This window comes from Nyctereutes procyonoides, unplaced genomic scaffold, assembly GCF_905146905.1.
Source record: "Nyctereutes procyonoides isolate TBG_1078 unplaced genomic scaffold, NYPRO_anot_genome, whole genome shotgun sequence".
Classification (NCBI taxonomy): domain Eukaryota; kingdom Metazoa; phylum Chordata; class Mammalia; order Carnivora; family Canidae; genus Nyctereutes; species Nyctereutes procyonoides.
Window position 1 is genome coordinate 43,837,928 of NW_026575133.1, and position 8,431 is coordinate 43,846,358.

General features: G+C 35.6%; 1 long non-coding RNA gene across 1 annotated transcript; it reads left to right on the top strand.

Annotated features, from left to right (window-relative positions):
• The first annotated feature begins 3,650 nt into the window (after nucleotides 1-3,650).
• Nucleotides 3,651-4,979, top strand: LOC129493845 (uncharacterized). Its single transcript, XR_008661220.1, has 2 exons — nucleotides 3,651-3,733; nucleotides 4,449-4,979. It is a non-coding gene; the product is annotated as an uncharacterized LOC129493845 (long non-coding RNA).
• The last annotated feature ends 3,452 nt before the right edge of the window (nucleotides 4,980-8,431 follow it).

Genomic DNA, 8,431 nt, shown 5'->3' on the forward strand with positions numbered 1-8,431 from the left:
ATTGATATTATTTTTAGTCAAGATCACTTTGACTATATTGTCAAGAATAGTGTCAAGAAATGGGACCTCAGGGAGATGGGTTGCAAGTCTGGTGTAATGGTACAAGGAAGATATTAATGGATTGGATCTGGGTGGCATCAGGGGAAGAGACGAGAAGTGTGAGTGATCGGGTGGTATTTGGAGCCTGTTATTGAGAAGCCTCTAGACATTGGCATGGCGATGTGGAATGGCCAGTTGAATATACAAGTCTGCAGTTCAGGTGAGAACTACAGGATGGAGATCATCATTTGGGGTCTGGCTGCAAAGATGGCATATGGGCCAGGGTGAAAGGAATATTGTAGTTAGGGAAGATGTCCAGGGCTTGAACCCTAAAGGACTCCAATAATAAGAGGTCAGGCAGATGAAGAGAAATCAGTCAAGGAGACCAAGGAGGAGCAGCCAGTGAGTTAGGAAGAATGCCAGAGAGTGTAGATTCTTAGGAAGTTAAAGCGTGTAAAGAGGACAGACATGAGGTTGAAGCTGGGATGATGGTACGGCTATTACTATGGCCAGACATAAGAAAAAATTTTGGTAGTTCCTGAGGACTTGATATTTAGTTGCAGGTAACTACTGGCATTCTTGAAATCAAGAATGAGTCTTACCAGCTTCTACCTGTTAAAGTGCTGGGGCCACTGGTAGTAGTTGCTGAGGCACCCATTCCTTTAGATTGTAAAATATACCATAAATAAAAATCAAGGAGGTGCTTCATCTTATAAATACTACACACAGGTTATGAGTGCCTAGAAAACTGGTGAAGGGGAGAAGTACTGCATCACTCCCCAGGTTCAACTCTCACCCATGGGGTCTTGGACTTCAGGGTAGCTACTTTGGTCAGTTAATCTAAGCTACAGAACCAAAACCAACAGGAAGGGAAAACTCAGAACTAAGCTTTTTGAGGATTTAAAAAAAATACTTCCAAAGCTTTTATTGAGTGTTCCTGGGATGTTTGGTAGTTTAAGGATCTTGTGTCTGTTTTAAGAGATTATTTTTGGAATCATAATGAATTTGACTGTGGTTTTGCCTTTCTTTTTTTATTTTATCTCTGTGTGCTTTAGAAGATGAATTTGTCTGAAGAATACAAGAAGCTCTTCACTTCTTGGTTTTAATATCCCTCATTTATAAAAGAGCTTTGGGGGAAGAAATGAAGAAATCATTTAATTCTGTATGTTTGAAAGTAGACACCTTAAACCACACAGAATCTGAATTTTATGGTGTGAGATACTGCATTGCTTCGATAAAACATCTTTGTTCCACTTTAATCAAATTTTCAAAAAGTTTATACACATCGATTATGATATGCTACCTACATCTATACTAAGATATAGCCCCTCTTTTTAATTCCTTCTTTAAATTTAAATTTTAGTTGTGAAAATTCTTAATCTGTATTAGCTAGCACTCACCATAAACAGAAGTAATTCTACACTTACGGTTATACTGCTTTTAAGTGTATCTTCCAATATTTATTACTTAAAATGAAAAAAAAAAGGAAAGAATTTAAAGAATTCTCAGAAATTGCAACATGGTCTACAGAATACTTCTATGCTGATGAATGGCTCCTTGAGGAAAATCAGCTCTCTTATTAATATAACATCTGGCTTGCATCTTGCATAAATAAAAACACAAGAGCAGGATAGAAGTAACGGAAGAGGAAAGAGGGAGGAAGGAATGTCGGTTTTCTAGCATAATAATCTCTAACAGCCAAGAAATCTAATTAGATGAAATGTCGTCTAATGAGACTCTAGTCAAGAAAATTCCACAGGAGAAGGCAAAGCCACTTGGGACGACAGCAGAAATAGTGAACCAGTTAAGGAATCTAAAAACAAATAAATAAAAAACAAAAAACCGAAAACTCAAACAGCATGCATTGACACTGACTTCAGAACTCCTTTCAGTCAAAATGGCAACTATTAATGGCTTCTCTGGGGATCATTTTTGACTTTGACCACAGAAATTCCATGGCTTGGTTAATATGTTTTAAGAAGCACTTCACTGTTCTCATCTGCATGATCAAATTTCTGTCTTTCCCTTTGTGCATTGTCAGCCTGGAAGAAGGGAACATGACTAATGAAAGATGTAAACAGAAGCTAATTCTCATGCTTTTGCATGGATGGGTGGAATGGTTCCTCCTCTATAGGAAACAGTAGTTCTGATAATTCTGTTGGAGGTCGACTTGATATTACAGTTAAATGTCATTGATTTTCCAGTTAAATCTTGTTTGATTTTTCCAGATTTGGAAACTGAAGCAATGAATTGAAATTGAAGAACATTGAGTAGTAAAAAACAAAAATAATGCAAGTCAATAAATAGTAAAAATCCAAAACCAAAAACAAACGTAAAATAGGAAAAACAATAAAAATGAGACCGGGGGTTTTCCATGATGTTTTCTTGTTGTTGTTGTTTTAATCAGTTAGCTACTGTGCGCTTGACATGGAATGCTTGGTATTATCTTTTTCCTATCTTGGCTCCATATTATCTAGAAAGAAAGGGCAGCCAAAAGCTGGTTTCTGTTGCTTAGTGAACCTCCAAGATTCACCAAGACATAAACTGGCCACATAGTAGAGTCACACAGATTAGTCTACATAACAGGATAAATTTAAAAAATCAAGAAAGTGGGATTTGGGATTCTTTCAACAACAACACACACACACACACACAACCCTGAAAAAATACAATCCATGATATAAAATATTTATTTTTCTTGGTTTCCTAAAATCAGATTCCTCAGTACTGATAAATACTGATAAATGTTTCTCTGCCTTTCTCCTATTAATCATCTTTATTTATGACTTGATAAGAACTTTCCTGATGTAATAATCAAGTAGCATGTTCAAAATGCTGGCAATAAATATTGCATTCTTCAATTATATGTACCAACTAAGTTAACAGACCTATGAAGATGGGTAACTTTTGACCCATCATTTCTAAGAGTTATCCTAATTGAATAACTATGCAGAAACTTGTGTAGGAGTATTTATTTCATAATTTTTATAACAGTGAAGATTAAAAACAAACCATATAGTCTCTTAAGAAGGAATGGGTTACCTATATAGTAGCATAGTCATACCATGGAGTATAATTTAGCCACTACAAAGAGGATGCAGAGAATCAAGTTAATTCTAGTCTTTACTTGACTGCTTTTTATTGTGAAACCATCCTTCTTCAAAGAGTATCATACACTCTAATGAATGATATGACATGAACTAGAAATGAATGTTTATAGAATGTTGACTGCTATAAGTAGGAATTCTAATTATGGATTCCTATGTCTTCATCAAGGTGCTCCTAAATTGATCATGCCCCACCTTAGAGGTAAGCACAGATGATCCATCCAAACCCAGATTCTCATTTCCTTGACCTCTTTAAGCATCAGTACCTTTCCCCTTACCATCCCTTGGCTCTCTGTTAACTATTATGTCCTAGATATTATTGTCATCACTCAACCTCAATTTCAATGTCACATGATCCCTATTCAGCTAACTCATTCTTTTTTTTTTTTCAGCTAACTCATTCTACTATTGTTAATTCAGAAATGTTTAGACATCACTAAGAACAGTCCCTCATCACCTCAATTGCCTTCTTTCTCAAGACAATGAAACAACAAAAAAACTGTGAGTTATCCTAACAGTCTAGTCTTCCACACTTTAATCTGGAAAAGGATCACCAGTCTTGGTCATGCAGCTTGAGATCTGGACAGGTACATCTGTTGTCACTTTCACCTAGTTTGAGATTTTTCTTTTTTATATTTTTTTCATAGAAATAACAAAATTTCTATTCAATCACTTTTCTGTGAAATAAAGTTTTTTCTTATCTGGAATGAGATTTTTTTGGGAATCTGTATATACTTGAGTTAGCTGGTTTGTCACATCTTTAAACGTACTTAAATATGTAAATATGAATATTTCTCTTTTAAAATATATTTATTTGCATGAGAGACACACACAGAGAGAGAGGCAGAGACACAGGCAGAGAGAGAAAAAAGCTCCCTGCAGGAGCCCGATGTGGGACTCCATCCTGAGACTCCAGGATCACGACCTGAGGCAAAGGTAGACGCTCAACCACTGAGCCGCCCAGTTGCCAATATGAATATTTCTAAAGCAAATTACCCTGAATACAGTTTGAAACACATATTCATGACAAAGCAAATAAGTTAAATATGCCAATATCATTAGAAACCAAGATTTTCAGTACAAGAGAAAAGAAACATATTACAAGATCAAAGAATTAAAGTAAAAACCAGTTAATCCTAAATGTGAATTGGAAATAACAGTATGAACTTATGTTTTTTCATGATTTTTTTACCTTATCTCTGTCCACTAAAAAAAAAGTTTAGAAACAATGGTCAATCTGTAGCAATGAACACCCTGTAGAACCTAGGTTATGATCTCTAAATATCATTTGTCTCTCAACAGGAAATCAGAGCACCTTGTAAGATGGCTGAGTCCAAGTCTAAGACATGAAATGAACAAAATGAACCAGGAAACTCTCTCTACACCAGATTAAAGGGACACTGCTAAAGGCTCTGGGTTGTGTCAGGAGTAGTTGGAAACCAACTTGAAAGAGTTTCCCTGGCAACATACAGGAATATCTGAGCATCATAAATAGACAAGATCTTAAAACTTCTCATTATAGGAAAAAAATGTACCTATGTATGGAAACAGATGTTAACTAGATGTATTGTGATGATCATTTCACAGTATATACAAATATTGAATCATGATGTTGAACAACTGAAGCTGATATAATGTTATATGTCATTATACGTCAATAAAAATAAATCGGTAAATAAATACAACCTCAAGAGTTTGAAATACAACACCTATGTAAAATGTGCATGAGTTTTTAATAACATAAAGAGAATACTTCCTATACAACCTTTGGAGAAAGTGAGAAATCACAATCTGTCTGAAAACTGGAAAATAAATAGAAAGAATCAAGCATTATCCTCTTTTCTATCCTCAGTGTAATTATTAAGAGAAATAGTCTTGGTTATAAGAATTGTTATACATGTTAATTGCAGAATAATGGAATTAGGATATAACCATTTTCTCCCCCTAATGCAATAATGGATGTTTATAGATAATGATGATGAGTGGTTCCCCAAATCATTAGTAAAAAGTGAATAGAAACCTTTATAATGGATGAATCAAGCTAGTAACACCTGAATCCACTGATCAATATTAACATTTGAGTCTTGAGGGTGAGGGTTAGAAGGAAGAGACTGGGGGGAAAAAATGAAAACACTACGTGGATTCTAATGGTAAAATCCAGAAAATGGTAATTCTACAAGACAAAAAAAAAAAAACAGTGTTTTTTCAAATAATAAATTGAAAGCAGGAAAAAGAAGGAGGGGGAAATTGATTAGAAATGAAGAGACTTCAGAGACATATCAACCAAATGCCATATGTGGAATTTTTTGGATCCCAATTGAAAAATATGAGCTGTATAAACATTTATGGGACAGTATTTATGAGATATTTGGGGAAAATTTGAACATTCACTGGGTATTTGAGGACGTTACGGGATTATTGACAGTAATTTCAGGTGCAAAAAAATGACATTGTATTTATGTTAGAAAAGTAGTCTTATCTTTCTATATGTGGTTTCTTAAATGTTTACAGATGAAATGATATGATATCTGGTTTCTACATACTCTGGGGAGGTAGGGAAGTGGGTGGGAGTATAAATAAAACAGGACTGACAATATGTTGAAAGTTATTAAAATGGGATGATTGAAATTAATGTTTGAGATTCCCCTCTTCCCCCTAAGTCTGTTTAAGACATCCCGGCAGACCCTAAAATTGTAACTTTCTATTTGACTCATGGGCCTCCGTACTGCAAAGCCTTTTAAGGGATTATTTGGATAGTGATTATGTTGATGGGTGGCTCCATTTCCCCTCTGTAATTTAAGACAGGGTTTAATGGCAGCTAAAACGTTATTGGCTATTTTAATTACATCCAGAAATCAGAATCTGTAATTAAAAGAAACCATTAGGATTAACCACAGAAGTAGATGGATTTTTAGAAACAAGGTTGATTTTGACATCAACCAAATTGCTGCATATTAGATTTTTAAAATGTATCCATTTTTGTGGATCCAATGCTTGACATTTTAAATTAGGCTTTTAAAGTGAGTACTTTATTTTCATGGATCACTAATGAATAAATATGTGCAAGCTTATTTTGAGCAGCGATCCAAATTTTGTAGAATAACTATACTCATTTTTTTCTTTCCCCTTAATATTTAGTCTTTTGCAAAGTAAGGCAAGTGAAAGGGATTTAGTTTCAGTTCTGCAAGTTAACCCCTTCCTGTTGCTGCTGACCAAGTCCAGCATCTAAAACTGTTGCCTTTCATGGACCAGGGGGGGTTGTTATTGCTCTGTTTATTTTCTGCATTCATTGCAAGTTATTGGACTTGCTTAGTAAGATGACCCTTCTTCAAACAACGAAAACTCCAAATGAGTCAGTGTACATATGCTTTCCCACCATGGTAGGTAACATACAATAAGCTTTCTAAAATTAATTTTAAAATTAATTTGTATTTTTATCAAAATGATGTGTGTATAGATATTACATATATACGTATATATGTATATATATACATATACATATATGTGTGTATATATATATCTACATGTCCAAAAGTAACTGAAACCATGTTAACAAAACCCAATGGTTTCCCTCCCCATACTTCCTACAAATAAATTCCTTCCAGCCAAAGACCACCAGGAACACACCTATGACTGAAAGAGGTGGCTTATTATTTCTTGCAGTGAGGGAGACCACACACCATGGGGAACTGTGGTAAGTCTCTGTAAAAGGGGATTAGTAAAACCTACAGGATTTGAGGTTGTGTTAGGCGATTTGAGGAAAATTTAAGGAAGTTGGGTCTTTGCTCTGGATTGACTGCTGTTACAAACAGGGCAATTCTATAATCGCCTATCTTAATGAATTTTATCTAGAAGGAGGGACACCTACAGTGAGGCTAAGGCTGTAATTGGTAAAGAAGCAGCAGCTGCCCATATTCTCCAGGAGAGAGGACATTCGGTCCATGTCATGGCTTGAACATCGCTCATGTTCTGTCTGTGTTCAGGCATGATTATGGAGGGGTCTTTTTTTTTTTTTTTTTTTTGTCTTGATCTACTATGAGCACCAATGTCATGTCTGACGTTGGTGTTCTGGGAGTTATGTGCAATGAGAGAACACCACACCTCCCAACTCCTGGATATCAGGGGCAATCCTCTTTCTCGTTCCTCACTTCAAGTCCACCTCTTTTAGTTCCTTCTCTGGAAATTTACAAATACGCATATTTTAGATCACATGCACAGGTAGGTCTCATACTGATTTCTTCCTATGTTGGATGAAGGTTTAGCTCTTTTCCACTGCCATCTCCCTGCTTATCTAATGGAGTTATATCATAATTTTTAGTTAAATGAATATTTAGTGGGTTTTTTGTGCCTTTGTAAATATTATTCACATTGTAGCGAATTATGATGTTTTCCTTCTTTCTGTTTCTCTTGAAATTAAAACTGTTGCTTTGGTTTTTGTTGTTGTTGTTTTGTTTTTCATTTACTAGGCTACCTCTGTACTAATGATAATTCTTCCACCTTCTACTAGCTTCACAGAACAATATTCCATAAAGTCAACAACATCAGTTAATGTACCTAGACTTTTCTTTGTTCATGAATCCCAGGATTTCCAGGAGAGCCTGGACACCTCGCTGTCCTCTCGGGCTGGCTTTGCTCCAGATCTGCTGTACACTGTTGGGTTACTTCTTTGAGCTGTATTCCTTAGGATGTATGAAGGATTGTCTGTTGGATTGTCTGTTTTCTAAATGTCTCTTTTTTGGTTCACTAACTTGTGGTAGAGCTCATCTTCCAGGACCATCAGGAAAGGTTGCATCCCTGCAGAGGGCACGGAGCTGCTATACTTGCTTCCTGAATCACACTGCACCAGTGATGTCGATTTTAGGGGCATAGCTGTTTTCCTTGAGGTCCCCCTCCACCATTACCTTGAAGGCACTCATCACTTTATTCCTCTGTTATGAATTTCACATCACCTCTTTTTCTTGGTCTGTCTCTTAAGGTAGAAACAAGTAGACCCTTTAGAAAAAGGGCATAGGAAGTAAACTTTTAGGAACTTGAATTAAGAAAATATCTTCTAATCTACTTTGGCAGGTGGTAGATAGTTTGAAGATAAAATACTAAGTTGGGATTATTTTTTCTTTGACATTGTAAAAGCATTGTTTCATTGTTTTGTTCCTTTGTTACTATTGAGGAAGGCTTTTGAATTCCTGATTCTTTGTATAATTTGATTTTTTATTTTCTTCTCTAGAAGATTGTAGAATTGTCTGTGTCTCTGCCAATCTGAAATTTCACAACTGTGTTCTTTTACA